This window comes from Ranitomeya variabilis, chromosome 2 (genome assembly GCF_051348905.1).
Source record: "Ranitomeya variabilis isolate aRanVar5 chromosome 2, aRanVar5.hap1, whole genome shotgun sequence".
In the NCBI taxonomy this organism is placed as follows: Eukaryota; Metazoa; Chordata; class Amphibia; order Anura; family Dendrobatidae; genus Ranitomeya; species Ranitomeya variabilis.
In genome coordinates this window covers 1,100,770,515-1,100,787,555 of record NC_135233.1, presented here as the reverse complement: position 1 = coordinate 1,100,787,555, position 17,041 = coordinate 1,100,770,515, and positions in this window count along the sequence as shown.

Here is a 17,041-nt window from a genome sequence, read left to right as displayed (position 1 = left end):
GTGATAACAAGTGAAAATAAAAATCATATTATACATTATCGTCACACCTCCCCATCTGGTGTGCGCCACGGAGGCAGAACCTCTTGGTAGTCCACCATGCGCACTTCAGCAGGATCACTGTTATGGACCTGGTGGTTAGGAGCACCCGAAATGACCTGATGGTTAAAATGGAAAAACCTGGGACAAGCTCTGAGGAAGTGGTAACTCTACTGACCGCAATCCCTAATCCTATCACACACACTAGAAATAGCCGTGGAGCGTACCTAACTCTCCCTAGACGCCTCTTCACAGCCTAAGAATTAACTACCCCTAAAGATAGAAATAGCAGCCTACCTTGCCTCAGAGAAATTCCCCAAAGTAAAGGTAGCCCCCCACAAATATTGACTGTGAGTTAAGAGGAAGTAACAAACACAGGAATGAAACAGATTTTAGCAAAGGAGGCCGAATCTTCTTTAGACAGACAGAGGATAGGAAAGGGAACTATGCGGTCAGTATTAAAAACTACAAAAACCACGCAGAGTGTGCAAAAAGACCTCCACACTGACTCACGGTGTGGAGGTGCAGCTCTGCACCCCCAGAGCTTCCAGCTAGCAAGGAAATATCATAATAGCAAGCTGGACTAGAAACATAGCATGTACTGAGAAATATATTCAAAAACCAATGAACAGCAAGCGGACTAGCGAGGACTTAGCTTCTGCTGGAGTAGACAGGTCATCTGAGAAATCCAAGAGAGATCTGAACCAGTACTGAGACATTGACAGCTGGCATGAACTAACGACCTGGGCAGAGTTTAATAGGGAAGCCAGCAGCAGCAATAAACGAGGGCAGCTGAGAAAGCCAACCTCAAAGATCAGCAGTTCCACTTAAAGCCACCAGAGGGTTTCCAAGGACAGAACTCACCAAAGTACCATTCACGACCACAGGAGGGAGCCCGAGAACGGAATTCACAACAGATCACCCCGGCGGGATAACCCATCCGCAATGCCATGCTCCCTGCCTGTTTTGTGTTCGATGGTGAAGTCAAACTGCTGGAGGGCAAGGCTCCAGCACAGCAACCTTCCGTTGGTCCCACACATGGCTTGTAGCCAGCGCAGAGAGTTGTGGTCAGTCACCACAGTAAAGGTGCGACCGTACAAGTAGGGCTTCAAGCATTGCAGGGCCCAGACTATGTCCAGGCACTCCTTTTCGACGGTGGAGTAGGCCACTTCCCTCAGCAGAAGTTTACGGCTCAGGTACAACATGGGGTGCTCTTGGTCCTCCGAGTCAACTTGGCTGAGCATAGTACCGAGCCCAAACTTGCTGGCGTCGGTCTGCACCAAGAATGGTCGAATACTGTCGACTGCTTTCAACACAGGGGCATTGCACAGTGCTGTTTTCAACACCTGGAAGGCCCCCTCACAACCGTCAGTCCAGTTGACAATGTGGGGTAGCTTCTTCCTGGTGAGGTCCGTCAAGAGTTTTGCCAGGCTACTATAGTGCTGAACGAAGCGCCTATAGTACCCTGCAGTGCCCAGGAAGGACATCACCTGTTTCTTGGTCCTGGAGTGGGCCAGTTCACGATCGCTTCCACTTTCTCAGGCTCTGGTTTTAGGGTGCCCGTGCCTACCCGGTGCCCCAGGTAGTTGACCTCACTCATGCCCATCTGGCACTTTCCCGGCTTGATAGTCAGTCCAGCTCATTGAATTTGCCTGAGCACCTCCTTGAGATGCTGCAGATGTTCATCCCAGGAGGAACTGAAGATGGCAATGCCATCCAAGTACGTCACCGCGTACTTCTCCAGTCCCTGAAGCAGGTGGTTGACCATCCGCTGGAAAGTGGCAGGGGCATTCTTCATGCCAAAGCGCATGACCGTGGACTTATACAGTCCAAAGTGTGTGATAAAGGCGGACTTCCCCTGTGCCTCGGGGCTCAGGGGAATCTGCCAGTATCCTCGACTCAGATCCATTATGGTCAGATATTCTGCGCCAGCTAACCTCTCAAGCAGCTCCTCGATGTGTGGCATTGGGTGCACATCAGAGGCTGTGATGGCATTGAGCTCCCTGTAGTCCACGCAGAACAGGGTGGTCCGATCCTTCTTTGGCACAGGGGCATTGCACAGTGCTGTTTTCAATGCCTGGAAGGCCCCCTCACAGCCGTCGGTCCAGTTGACGATGTGGGATAGCTTCTTCCTGGTGAGGTCCGTCAAGGGTTTTGCCAGGCTACTATAGTTCTGTACGAAGCGCCTATAGTACCCTGCAGTGCCCAGGAAGGACATCACCTGTTTCTTGGTCCTGGGGGTGGGCCAGTTCACGATCACTTCCACTTTCTCAGGCTCTGGCTTTAGAGTGCCCATGCCTACCTGGTGCCCCAGGTAGTGGACCTCACTCATGCCCATCTGGCACTTTCCCGGCTTGATAGTCAGTCCGGCTCGTTGAATTCCCCTGAGCACCTTGTCAGGACTCTGAACATTTCTTACCTTTTGTGCATTACTGCCCTTTTCCAACATGACGTCTTTGGTCTCATGTGCACTTGTCTTCCTGCTATAAAACTCCACCCCAGCCTTCAGTTTGTGCTAGATTATTCTGCTTTGCATCCAGCTCCTGATTACTCCCTGGCCTTGCACCTGCACCTGCTCCTGTGAACCTGTGTTGGAGATCCTGCCACTCTGCTCTGAGTTCCTGCTGCATACACCAGTGTTCAGTAATCCTCCTTCATCTGCTGCTCGTGTTACTTCCATCTGCATTTGCTGGACATGTAAGCTGTTTCTGCTCTGCAACACCTGAGACTATTAACCAGGCCTCCCTGGTTGAGCTAAGGTATGATTTGAACTGCCTAATAGCATATCTATCTGTGTCTGGACTAAGTCAAGGATCTATTCGTGTCAAGTTTCCTCAAGAATAACTGTGCTTCATAGACTTTCCGTTTGTTTGCATCTACCTCTGAAGTTTCCTATTGACTGCTAAGCTGCGTTTATTATTTGCACCAAGTGTTGTGGACTTGAGTTTCTCTCTGCACCTGCTTGAATCACCGTGTGATGATATAAACTTTACCACTTATAAAACTGTGTCCTGTTGTCTTGTTCCAAGCAAAGAGTCTCCTGAATTATCCCCTATAATTATTACAGGATAATCTAGCCATAAAAAAAAGGAGACTGCTGGAACAATGACTGCAGAGAGCAGATTAGAGCAGGTGTTTTCCATAATTAGATCACTGCAGAAAGATGTGGAAGGTCTGCAAAAGAAGTTTGGAAGCTTTGAACACAACAAGTGTTTGGACAAACTTTGCAGGACTTAAGCAATCGCATGGCAGCCCAGGAAAACAAACTTGCTGGCATAGAGTCCCAGTATGGACGGGCTTTTCAGGACATAAGCACGCAAATAGCTGCACAAGTGACTTTACCCTCTGAGCAACCGCCACCAGCTAGCCCACCTAAGTTGCCCCCATTCAGATTTAATAGTGATCGCGACAAATTTTGTGGCTTTGTGAATCAATGTATGCTATATTTTGATGTGCGTGATGACTGTTTTCCTACTGATAGATCCAAAGTATTGTGTGTAATAATGCTACTGACCTCACGAGCGCTCGCCTGGGCGAATCTGATGATTGAGTCTCGTGACCCACGGTTAAATGACTTGGATGATTTCTTGGCCACTATGGCATTAATGTTTGATGACCCTAATCGCCGTGCAAATGCTGAATCTGCTTTGTTGTCTTTACGCCAGGCTAAACGTTCTGTTATTGAGTATGCCACTGAATTCAGGAGATTGGCGGTAGATACCAATTGGGACAGTTATGCACAATTGCCTATTTTTAAAAGGGGTCTGTCTGGTATTATAAAAGATGAACTAGCTCGCTCAGAGTCAACACAAGAACTAGAGACATTTATACAGCATTGTGTGCGCATAGACATTCGCCTTACTGAGCGTAGGCAGGAGAAATTTGCTGCATATAACCTTATTTCTAACTTTTCCCTTCCTTCCAAAGAGATTGCAGGTAAAACATCTCGGAAAGTGGGGGAGTATGACAACTGTGATCATGAATCTGACATCTCTGAATGTAGCCTGCCTTTAAACACTGTATTCCATTCACTTTCTATGACTTCACACCCCAAGGAGCTGAAGGAAAAGAACTCTCACTGTTCTGTCCCTATTAAGATCCTGTGTTCAGGAAAGTGGATTTCCAGTTCAGCTATGATTGACTCTGGTGCAGGTGGCAATTTCATGGATATCGCATTTGCCAAGGAACATGGTATTAAAATTCATCAAAGAGCCTCTCCAATTACCATGGAAACAGTGGATGGGTCACCTTTAATCTCTGGGCCTGTGGATCAGGAGACCGTACCCCTTGAAATTTTGTTGGAGCCTAATCATCAGGAGCAACTTTCTTTCTTGCTAATTTCTTCTCCTCATTTTCCTGTGATTTTAGGCATTCCTTGGTTGCGTTCTCAGAACCCAATTATCAACTGGGAGACAAAGGAGATTATCTTTCCAACAAGGAGCAACTCAGCGTTAACAGAAGCTGTCCCTGAGTCCACGGCTACGGAACCACATGTACAGGTATCTTCTTTACCTCCAGCATATAAAGAGTTCTCTGACCTCTGTGACAAGAAGAATGCAGATCAACTTCCTCCACACAGGCATTATGACTGTTCTATTGAGTTGCTTCCTGGAGCAGATATTCCTTTTGGTCACGTATATCCTTTGGAGGCACCTGAGCTTCAAGCCTTAAAGGAGTATATTGATGAAAATCTGGCCAAAGGCTTCATACGTCCTTCTTCCTCACCTGCAGGGGCACCCATTTTTTTTGTAAAGAAGAAGGATGGGACCCTGAGACCCTGTGTTGACTATCGGGAACTCAATAAGGTAATCGTACGAAACCGTTACCCTTTGCCTCTGATTCCCGAATTACTGGAAAGAGTCCGCCATGCTAAGGTGTTCTCTAAGCTGGATCTTCGTGGGGCTTATAATTTGGTGCGTATTTGTCCAGGGGATGAGTGGAAGACAGCATTCAGATGCCGGTATGGACACTTTGAATCTCTTGTGATGCCCTTCGGGCTTTGTAACGCCCCTGCAGCATTTCAACACCTTGTTAATGACATCTTCAGAGATTTGTTGGACCAGTTTGTGGTGATCTATTTGGACGATATACTAATCTTTTCTGACTCTCTACAGGAACATGAAGAACATGTCAAAACTGTTTTAAGACATCTGAAAGAGAACCAACTGTATATCAAGCCGGAGAAATGCAAGTTCCATCGTTCTGAGATACAGTTCTTGGGTTATATCATCTCTCCCCAGGGGCTGAACATGGAATCTGGTAAGATTCAGGCTATCCTTGACTGGCCGGTACCCAAGAATGTTAAGGAGGTCCAACGTTTTATTGGTTTTACAAATTTCTACAGACGCTTCATTCGAAATTTTTCTGATATTGTCCATCCCATTACTTCCTTGACAAAGAAGGAAAAGCCCTTTAAGTGGTCATCACAGGCTCAAGAAGCTTTTGATCGGCTGAAGATCTGTTTCACATCAGCACCGCTGTTGATACACCCAGATCCAACACTTCCTTTCATTGTGGAGGTGGACGCTTCTGATAATGCTTTGGGGGCTATTCTCTCCCAAAGAACTGGAGAGAAGGGTCTGCTACATCCTTGTGCTTTCTTTTCCCATAGACTAACCTCAGCAGAGAAGAATTACGACGTGGGAGACAAGGAATTGCTGGCTATTATTGCGGCTTTCAAAGAATGGAGGCATCATGTGCAAGGAGCTGCACAACAGATCATAGTGCTAACTGACCATCGCAATCTAGAGTTCCTTAGATACACTAGATGTCTTTCTCCTCGTCAGGCTCGTTGGAACTTATTCTTAAATTAATTTAACTTTGTTATCTCATACCGTCCAGGTTCTCGTAATGGGAAGGCTGATGCTTTATCCCGAACCCATGCTGCGGATTCCGTACCTGGAGCCCCATCCAAGACCATTCTACCTTATACCAATTTCATCGGAGTTATCCACGATCAGGACTTGTGGAAGGAGTGCAGGGAGGCCTATGAAGGTGATGTATTTCTGGCCAACCCACCTGTGGATATTAATCTTATCTTTAAGGGTGGCATGTGGTTCAGAGATCGACGTATCTACGTCCCAGAGGTCGTCCGTCTGCAGATCCTCAAGTTGGTACATGACTCCAAGTTGGCTGGTCACAGGGGGGTACAGAAGACACAAGAGTTCCTGAGCCGATTCTTCTGGTGGGCAACTTGCCTGAAGGATACCAAGGACTATGTTCTCTCTTGCGAGGTATGAACCCGTTACAAGACTCCTCATGTGGCACCTACGGGTCTTCTACAACCATTACCTGTTCCATCCCACCCTTGGGGGTCTATATCAATGGACTTTATTGTGGAGCTGCCTACATCGGGGGGCATGAATACAATCATGGTGGTAGTTGATCGCGTGACTAAGGCTGCTCATTTTATTCCATGCACCGGTCTCCCCTCTGCTAAAGATACAGTGAACTTGGTTATACAGAATGTCTTTCGGTTGCATGGGGTGCCGGATGAGATCATCTCTGACCGTGGAGTACAGTTCACTTCAAGATTCTGGAAGGGGTTTTGCTCTGCACTCAATATTAATGTCTGTCTCTCTTCTGCTTAAAATCCCCAGACAAATGGTCAGACTGAGCGTACCAACCAGACGCTGGAACAATATCTAAGATGCTATGTCAGCCATCTCCAGGATGATTGGTTGGAGTTGCTGCCGTTAGCCGAATTTTCATATAATAATTCTCAGAGCGCCTCCACTAAATTTACACCTTTCTTTGCCAATCTGGGTTATCATCCGTGTATTTTACCTAGGTCTCCAATTAATTCTCCGGTTCCAGCAGTGGAGGAAAGGCTGACTGCGATGAGACAAAATCTGGAGGTTCTGAAGGAATCCCTGACCACGGCTCAAGAACGTTATAAGAGATCGGCTGATAGATTCCGTAAACCTGCACCCATGTTCAAGGTAGGAGATTCCGTGTGGTTAGCAACTAAGAATCTGAAGTTAAATGTTCCTTCACAAAAGCTTGGACAGAAATTCATTGGCCCTTTCAAGATCAACGGTATTGTGAGCTCTGTGGCCTGCCGGCTGAAGCTGCCTAGGACAATGAAGGTACACCCAGTTTTTCATGTATCTTTACTAAAGCCTGTATCTCCTAATACCTTCCAGGGACGTGTTGTGCCACCTCCGCAGCCTGTGGTGATTGATGGGCAAAAACAATTTGTGGTGGAGGAAATTATTGATTCCAGGATTCGCAGGAATCGGCTCCAAAATCTGATAAGATGGCAGGGATATCCCCCTGAGGAAGACTCTTGGGAACCTGTGGAAAACATCAATGCCCAACAAAAGATTTCTCGTTTTCATCAGAGATTCCCTGAGAAACTAGGTCCAGGATCGTCCTGAGGCCGCTTCTAAGGAGGGAGTAATGTCAGGACTCTGAACATTTTTTATTACCTTTTGTGCATTACTGCCCTTTTCCAACATGGCGTCTTTGGTCTCATGTGCACTTGTCTTCCTGCTATAAAACTCCACCCCAGCCTTCAGTCTGTGCTAGATTATTCTGCTTTGCATCCAGCTCCTGATTACTCCCTGGCCTTGCACTTGCACCTGCTCCTGTGAACCTGTGTTGGAGATCCTGCCACTCTGCTCTGAGTTCCTGCTGCATACACCAGTGTTCAGTAATCCTCCTTCATCTGCTGCTCGTGTTACTTCCATCTGCATTTGCTGGACATGTAAGCTGTTTCTGCTCTGCAAAACCTGAGACTATTAACCAGGCCTTCCTGGTTGAGCTAAGATATGATTTGAACTACCTAATAGCATATCTATCTGTGTCTGGACTAAGTCAAGGATCTATTCGTGTCAAGTTTCCTCAAGAATAACTGTGCTTCATAGACTTTCCGTTTGTTTGCATCTACCTCTGAAGTTTCCTATTGACTGCTAAGCTGCGTTTATTATTTGCACCAAGTGTTGTGGACTTGAGTTTCTCTCTGCACCTGCTTGAATCACCGTGTGATAATATAAACTTTACCACTTATAAAACTGTGTCCTGTTGTCTTGTTCCATGCAAAGAGTCTCCTGAATTATCCCCTATAATTATTACACACCTCCTCGAGATGCTGCAGGAGGAACTAAAGATGGCAATGTCATCCAAGTACGCCACCGCGTACTTCTCCAGTCCCTGAAGCAGGTGGTTGACCATCCGCTAGAAAGTGGCAAGGGCATTCTTCATGCCGAAGGGCATGACCGTGGACTTATACAGTCCAAAGGGTGTGATAAAGGCAGACTTCTCCTGCGCCTCAAGGCTCAGGGGAATCTGCCAGTATCCTCGGCTCAGATCCATTATGGTCAGATATTCTGCGCCAGCTAACCTCTCAAGCAGCTCCTCGATGTGTGGCAATGGGTGCACATCAGAGGCTGTGATGGCATTGAGCCCCCTGTAGTCCACGCAGAATCGGGTGGTCTGATACTTCTTTGGCACGAAGACTACAAGTGAGGCCCATGCGCTCTTTGACCACTGAATCAACCCCTGCTGTAACATCTCATCAGTCTCCTGGTGCATAACATGCTGCACCACGTCGGAGATTCGATAGGGTGTGCGCCGTAGTGGGGCATGATTCCCAGTGTTCACCTCGTGGACCGCTAACTCAGTCCTTCCAGGTCGGTTGAAGAACACGGCCCGGAAAGGTTCCAGCTTGGTCTGCAACTGCAACGGCTGGGGTTCGGTTTAGCGAGACGCTTACCTCCACGTCCTCAATGGACCCACTGGCCTTTGCTTGAGCCAGCATGTTCAGGAAGGGATCTTTCACCCCATCTTCGATCAGGCTGCAGACCGTTAGGACGAAAGGTTCACATTTGTGATGAGCCTTCACACCATGTTGATGTGAAAGGCCTTTCGCCTACCCAAGCGTGGTCAAGCGTGACCACGTAGGTGCCCGGGTTGAGCTGCTGGTGGACAACATATGGGCCTTCCCAGGCTGCCTGAAGCTTATCCTTTGGTAAGGGGACCATCACCCACATCTTTTGACCCATGTGGTAGGTACGCTCCTGGGCGTTCTGGTCGTAACAGTGCTTCTGGTCAGCCTGAGCCTGCATCATGTTGTCATGTACCAACCGCGTCAAGGTCTGCATCTTGTCACGGAAGCGCATGACATACTCTACTATGGACACTTTAGAAGGGTTTGGCTCCTCTTCACAGGATTCCCATACCAACCCAAGCGGTCCCCGGACTCGCCTGCTGTACAGGAGCTCGAAGGGGGAGAACCCCGTCGAGGCCTGCGGAACCTCTCGGTAAGAGAACAGGAGGTGTAGGAGGTACCGCTCCCAGTCGCGCCCTTGGTTCTCAACCAGCATGCGTAGCATCTGTTTGAGGGTACCATTGAAGCGCTCACACAAGCCATTGGTCTGTGGGTGATACGCACTCGATACCAGACGCTTCACCTGAATTCTCTTACAGAGAGCCTCCGTTAGGCGAGACATGAATTGTGTCCCTTGATCAGTAAGCATCTCCCTGGGAAATCCTACACATGAAATGATATCCACCAGTGCATCCGCCACCTTATCTGCACTAGTTGATGACAGAGCTACTGCTTCTGGGTACGGAGTAGCGTAGTCTACCACAGTAAGGATGTATTGCTTTCCAGATCTGTTGGGGATGGCCAGCGGGCCCACAATGTCCACCGCAATCCTCTGGAAAGGCTTCTCTATCACTGGCAAAGGGATCAGGGGAGCCTTAAGAGCAGGCCCCGCCTTCCCCACTCTTTGACAGGTGACACAGGAGCGGCAGTAGTTTGACACATCTGTCCCCATCTTGGGCCAATAGAAGTGTTGAGACAGCCGGGCCTTAGTTTTGCTGATCCCCAAGTGTCCAGCGAGCGGGATCTCATGGGCAATCCGCAACAACTCACTCCAGGATTGCTGCGGGACTACCAGCTGTCTTTCCCTCAACCACTCTTTTGGCGATTTTCCGGGTACTGTCTCCCGGTACAACCTCCCTCGTTCCCCGAACACCCTCTCCTTATCAGTCACAGAGGAGGGCGTCTCGGCAAGTTGTCTCAAATTCTCTAGGCTCGCATCTGCGCGGAGAGCGGCCTGAAACTTCTGGCTAGGGAAAGCCAGAAGCGATGTCAGGGTCCCTTCCCCACGGGAACCCTCTGGGGCCTGCTCTGGGTCCAACTCTGGTTCAGTCACAATGATGACTGAGGAGGGTCTGGAAGGCAGAACGTTATGTGCGTTTCGGGCTCTCTGACTGCGGGTGACAGCAGTTACGTAGGCTGTCTCCCCGAGGATTTCCACAGACCCATCAGCCGGCGCTGCTATGGGTGCTACCTCCACATCCATCCCCATTACCTCAGGAGCAGTGCTACTTATGGTCCAGTTACCTTCCTCTGTGGCACTGGTCAATTGCATGGCATCACCTTCCTGACGGTTACCATGCACCTCCCCATTTTCTTGAGCATCGACGCTTGCTCCTGTTAGGGGTTCCTCAGCCATCCCTGTTGTGAATTCCGTTCTTGGGCTCCCTCCTGTGGTCGTGAATGGTACTTTGGTGAGTTCTGTCCTTGGACACCCTCTGGTGGCTTTGAGTGGAACTGCTGATCTTTGAGGTTGGCTTTCTCAGCTGCCCTCGTTTATTGCTTCTGCTCGCTTCCCTATTTAACTCTGCCCAGGTCGTTAGTTCATGCCAGCTGTCAATGTCTCAGTACTGGTTCAGATCTCTCTTGGAATTCTCAGATGACCTGACTACTCCAGCAGAAGCTAAGTCCTTGCTAGTCATTTGCTGTTCATTGGTTTTTGAATATATTTTTCAGTACATGCTATGTTTCAGTCCAGCCTGCTATTATGATATTTCCTTGCTAGCTGGAAGCTCTGGGGGTGCAGAGCTGCACCTCCACACCGTGAGTCGGTGTGTAGGTCTTTTTGCACACTCTGCGTGGTTTTTGTAGTTTTTTATACTGACCGCATAGTTCCCTTTCCTATCCTCTGTCTTTCTAGAGAAGATTCGGCCTCCTTTGCTAAAATCTGTTTCATTCCTGTGTTTGTCACTTCCCTCTTAACTCACAGTTAATATTTGTGGGGGGCTACCTTTACTTTGGGGAATTTCTCTGAGGCAAGGTAGGCTACTATTTCTATCTTTAGGGGTAGTTAGCTCTTAGGCTTAGGCTGTGAAGAGGCGTCTAGGGAGAGTTAGGTACGCTCCACGGCTATTTCTAGTGTGTGTGATAGGATTAGGGATTGCGGTCAGTAGAGTTACCACTTCCTCAGAGCTTGTCCCAGGTTTTCTATTTTAACCATCAGGTCACTTCGGGTGCTCCTAACCACCAGGTCATAACACATCCCACCACGCGGAGTGATGTGGCTGAGCACTCCTGCACCTGTGGACACATCAAACTTTGCAGAAAAATGGTTATCAGGTTCAGTTGGCACATTTACATCATTTTCATCATCATTCCTAGGGAAAAAATGGTTATCAGATGCATCATTACTCAATAAAGCATTGTCAGGTAACACATTCAATTTTCCATCATCATCCTCATCATCATCAGGGTTAGCATTACCATTATTATAAGATTGGGGAGGGGTGTCAGGGATGTAGTATGCAACCATCCTCCCCAAATCAGTCCCCAACAAAACATCAGTGGGCAGGTTTGCAGAGACCCCCACTTCCTTCACCCCACTCCCAGCACCCCAATCTATATAAACCCGGGCGGCCATTGGCAAGGGACAGCTGATGCCCCCAATCCCGATGACAGTTAGGGTTTTCCCCGGAATGATCTCTTCAGGGGCCGCCAGTTCGGGTCGGATGAGGGTCTGTTCAGCCCCCGTGACCTTGAGGCCTGTAGCGACATGGCCCCCCACGGTGACATTCTGCACATTGTCACATACCCTCCAAACCACCCCAACCACCAAAAGAACTGCTGAGTTAGGCCCTGGGGCCTTGGCTGGGGGGTTCCTCTGCTTGTCTGGACAGTAGGGACTGATATGACCAGTCCGTTTGCAAACAAAACAGTGGCAGTTGGTTTTAGGTCTGGTGCTGTTGGCAACGAGGACAGGGCCTCTGTTATGTTGGCTGGCAGGGGCACTGGTGTTGGTTGGTGGCTTACCCCCTCTCCAGCTGGCGGTGACTTGGTTCCACGCCTCCGATTTACGGTTGGCCTCATAGGTATCGGCAATCTGCTCTACTTTAGTCACGTCTTTGGGCTCTCTGTCCATCACAAACTGTCGCACCTCAGCTGGGCAAAGATGTAAGAAATGGTCTTTGATCATCAGGTCTCGCAGCTGTGCAAAGGTGGTCACTGACAGTTCTTGGGTCCACTGGTCAAAGTGGGTCCCGAGTCCATGCGCCACATCACTGTAACTGTCGTGTGGGCCAAGTTGGAGGTTCCGGAACTTTCTACGGTAAACCTCAGGTGTAAGCTGGTACTTGGTTATCAGGGCCTGCTTAATGGCCTCATAGCCACCATCCTGTTCTGGCAGGAGAGCAGCAAACGCCTCCAGAGCTTTGCCTCTTAGCCCTGGGGTCAGGAATCAGGCCCATTGGTCCGCAGGCAGCCGGTACTGTCTGCAGGCTTTCTCAATGGCCCTCATGAAAATGTCCAAGTCCCAGTCCTTTTCCATCACAGGAAAGTGCTCTGGCCAGGGTTTAGGGGTCTGAGCGCAGTTAGGCTCGCCGCTGAACTGGAACGACCCCTGCACTTGGAGTCGGGCTAACTGCAGCGGGTACTCCCGCTCCGCTTGCCGCTCAGCTTGGGCCACCCGCCGTGCTCACTGGGCCTCTCTCTCAGCTTGGGCTTCCTGCTGGTATTGCTGAACCAGGTGCAGGCGCCCATCACGGTCGTCAGCGGGGAGTTATTCCAAGTCCGTCAGCAGGTGGGGGTCCAATTCGCCCTGGTTGCTAGTAGGGCCGGCATTCAGTGGTTGGACCTCAGCTGCAGCACCACCTCTGTTTGGGCCGAGTTCTGCTCCTGCTGGGCTCTGGCCGTTTTCCTGTTGCACCAGAGCCGCGATCAGTTGGTGTTTGTTTTTGTTTGTGGCGTCGATCAGCCACACCCCGCAAAGGGCAATAAGAGCTTCCTTCTTAAGCTGCTTATACCATTCTTCTCCCATTGCAGCCATGGTTGCCAAATAAAAGATAGGACAGAAAAACAAAGAGAAGGGAAGGGGATAATTACCAGTACACACAATTGTCTCGGGACTAATAAACACTGAGTTCGTTCTCCAAACTATTGCTGCAGGGTCCTTGGAAAGAACCGTGCCAGTTTTAGTGAGAGGAATGATTGCTCAAACCAAATCACTAATGCTCTATGATCCCACCGCTGCCACCAATATGTCACGAATCGGGGATGAACTGTGACCAGCACACAGCTACCACATGTGCAGGGGGCTTACCTTAGTTATCCCACCACTGTTACAATGTGATGAAAACACAAACAAGGCTATTGACCTTTACCGCAGGGGCTTATTTTAGTTATCCCACTGCTGCTACAATATCATGAACTGCAGGGATTTATGTATATCCCGCTTTCCAGTTCCGCTTCGGAACTTGCAGCTCTCCGGCGCCCCCCTTACCCTCAGGTCTGTTAGAGAGCTACACCTAATTAGTTGCCGGATGGGCCGCTTCACTGTGGAATGGCTAGCAGGCACGCTGCAACAAGGGAATTATAAATGCTCAGGCCGCAGCCAGACAATAGCTTATAAAACCCCGTTCCATCGCTGGGATAACTAAAATAAGCCCCTGCGGTAAATTGATAGGTCAATAGCCTTGTTTGTGTTTTCATCACATTGTAGCAGTGGAGGGATAACTAAGATAAGCCCCCTGCACATGTGATAGCCGGGTGCTGGCCAAAGGTCACCCCGATTCGTGACATATTGGTGTCTGCACGGTGGGATTCCTGACATATTGGTAGCAGAGCGGTGGGATCATAGAGCATTAGTGATCTGGTTTGAGCAATCATTCCTCACTAAAAACTTGCTAAGTTCTTGCTAGAACTCTGCGCAAATAAGTTTGGAGAACAAACTCAGTGTTTATTAGTCTTGAGACAATTGTGTGTACTGGTAATTATCCCTTCCCTTTCTCTTTGTTTTTCTATCCTATCTTTTATTTGGCAACCATGGCTGCAAAAGGAGAAGCCTGGTACGCGCATCAGAAGCAGGACACTCTTGTTGGGGCATGCACGTACCATGGCCTGAACTCCCGTGGAAAATCCAAGGCTGAAACGGTCACGGAAATCGTGCAATTCGAAGCAGACCAAGCCTGGCCTCAGAGCCCAGAGGCCGCAGAAGCCAGCACAAGCAAAAACGGTGCTGCAGCCGAGGTCCAACCACTGAATGCCGGCCCTACTAGCAACCAGGGCGAATTGGACCCCCACCTGCTGATGGCCTTGGAACAACTCCCCGCTGACGACCGTGATGGATGTCTGCAGCTGACTCAGCAATACCGGCAGGAAGCCCAAGCTGAAAGAGAGGCCCAACGAGCCGAGCAGGAGGCTGAGAGAGCCTGGCGGGAGGCCCAAGCCGAGTGGCAAGCGGAGTGGGAGTACCAGCTGCAGTTAGCCCGACTCCAAGTGCAGGGTTCGTCCCAGTCCAGCGGCGAGCCCAACAGTGCTCCAACCCCTAAACCCTGGCCAGAGCACTTTCCTGTAATGGAAAAGGATGGGGACTTGGACACTTTCCTGCGGGCCTTTGAGAAAGCCTGCAGACAGTACTGGCTGCCTGGGGACCAATGGGCCCGATACCTGACCCCAGGGCTAAAAGGCAAAGCTCTGGAGGCGGTTGCTGCTCTCTTGCCAGAACAGGATGGTGGCTATGAGGCCATCAAGCAGGCCCTGATAGCCAAGTACCAGCTTACACCAGAGGTTTACCATAGAAAGTTCCGGAACCTCCAACGTGGCCCACACGACAGTTTCAGCGATGTGGCACATGGACTCGGGACCCACTTTGACCAGTGGACCCAAGGACTGTCAGTGACTACCTTTGCACAGCTGCGGGTCCTGATGATCAAAGACCAGTTCCTACATCTTTGCCCAGCTGAGGTGCAACAGTTCGTGATGGACAGAGAACCTAAATAATATACAGGTCGACCAACAGCACTCACTATTTGGGGGCGCTCGTTCCAGGTCCAGGGAACCCTCCTGGGAAAACGTATATCAAGAAGTAGAAAGAACAGCGCTCCAACCGGGTGCTATTATCCAAAAAAGAGAGTCTTTATTCCAGCCATGATAAAATAGCAACGTTTCGGCCGAACATCCGGCCTTTTTCAAGCAACCCGGTTGGAGCGCTGTTCTTTCTACTTCTTGGTGGACAGAGAACCTAAAGACGTGACAAAAGCAGAGCAGATTGCAGATGCCTATGAGGCCAACCGTAAATCGGAAGTGCGGAAGCCAGTCACCGCCAGCTGGAGAGGGGGTAAGCCAGCAACCAACACCAGTGCCCCTGCCAGCCAACACAACAGAGACCCTGTCCTCGTTGCCAACAGCACCAGACCTACCACCGACCGCCAGTGTTTTGTTTGCAAATGGACTGGTCATATCAGTCCCTACTGTCCAGACAAGCAGAGGAACCCCCCAGCCAAGGCCCCAGGGCCTAACTCAGCAGTTCTTTTGGTGGGTGGGGTCGTTGGGAGGGTATGTGACAACGTACAGCACGTCACCAGGGGGGGCCATGTCGCTACAGGCCTCAAGGACACCGAGGCTGAATGGACCCTCATCCGACCCGAACTGGCAGCCCCTGAAGAGATCATTCCGGAGAAAACCCTAACTGTCACCGGGATTGGGGGCATCAACTGTCCCTTGCCGATGGCCCGGGTTTTCATTGATCAGGGTGCCGGGAGTGGGGTGAAGGAACTGGGGCTGTCCAATAACTTGCCCACTGATGTTTTATTGGGGACTGATTTGGGGAGGATGGTTGCATACTATGTCCCTGACTCTCCTCCCCGATCGAATGATGATGATGATAATGGGAAATCGCATGTGTTACCTGACCATGCTTTATCTAGTAATGATGCATCTGATAACCATTTTTTCCCTAGGAATGATGCTAAAAATGATGTAAATGTGCCAACTGAACCTGATAACCATTTCTCTGCAAAAGTTGATGTGTCCACAGGTGCAGGAGTGCTCAGCCACGTCACTCAGCAGGGTGGGATGGCTGAGGAACCCCTAACAGGAGCAAGCGTCGGTGCTCAAGGAAATGGGGAGGTGCATGGGAACCGTCAGGAAGGTGATGCCATGCAATTGACCAGTGCCACAGAGGAAGGTAACTGGACCATAAGTAGCAATGCTCCTGAGGTAATGGGGGTGGATGGGGAGGTAGCACCCATAGCAGCGCTGGCTGATGGGTCTGTGGAAATCCCCGGAGAGACAGCCTACGTAGCTGCTGTCACCCGCAGTCAGAGTGCCGGAACGCAGATAACAGTCTGCCTTCTGGACACTCCTCAGTCATCATTGTGACTGAACCAGAGGTGGACCCAGAGCAGGTCGCAGAGGGTTCCCGTGGGGAAAGGACCCTGACGTCGCTTCTGGCTTCCCCTAGCCAGGAGTGTCAGGCCGCTCTGTGTGCAGATGCGAGCCTAGAGAATTTGAGACAACTTGTCGAGACGCCCACCTCCGTGACTGATAAGGAGAGGGTGTTCTGGGAACGATGGAGGTTGTTTACCGTGAGACAGTACCCAGAAAATTGCAAAAAGAGTGGTTGAGGGAAAGACAGCTGGTCGTCCCGCAGCAATCCCAGAGTGAGTTGTTGCAGATTGCACATGAGATCCTGCTCGCTGGATACTTGTGGATCAGCAAAACTAAGGCCCGGCTGTCTCAACACTTCTATTATCCCAAGATGGGGACAGATGTGTCAAACTACTGCCGCTCCTGTCAAAGAGTGGGGAAGGCGGGGCCTGCTCTTAAGGCTCCCCTGATCCCTTTGCCAGTGATAGAGAAGCCTTTCCAGAGGATCGCGGTGGACATTGGGGGCCCGCTGGCCGTCCCCAGCAGCCCTGGAAAGCAATACATCCTTACTGGGATAGACTATGCTACCCGGTACCC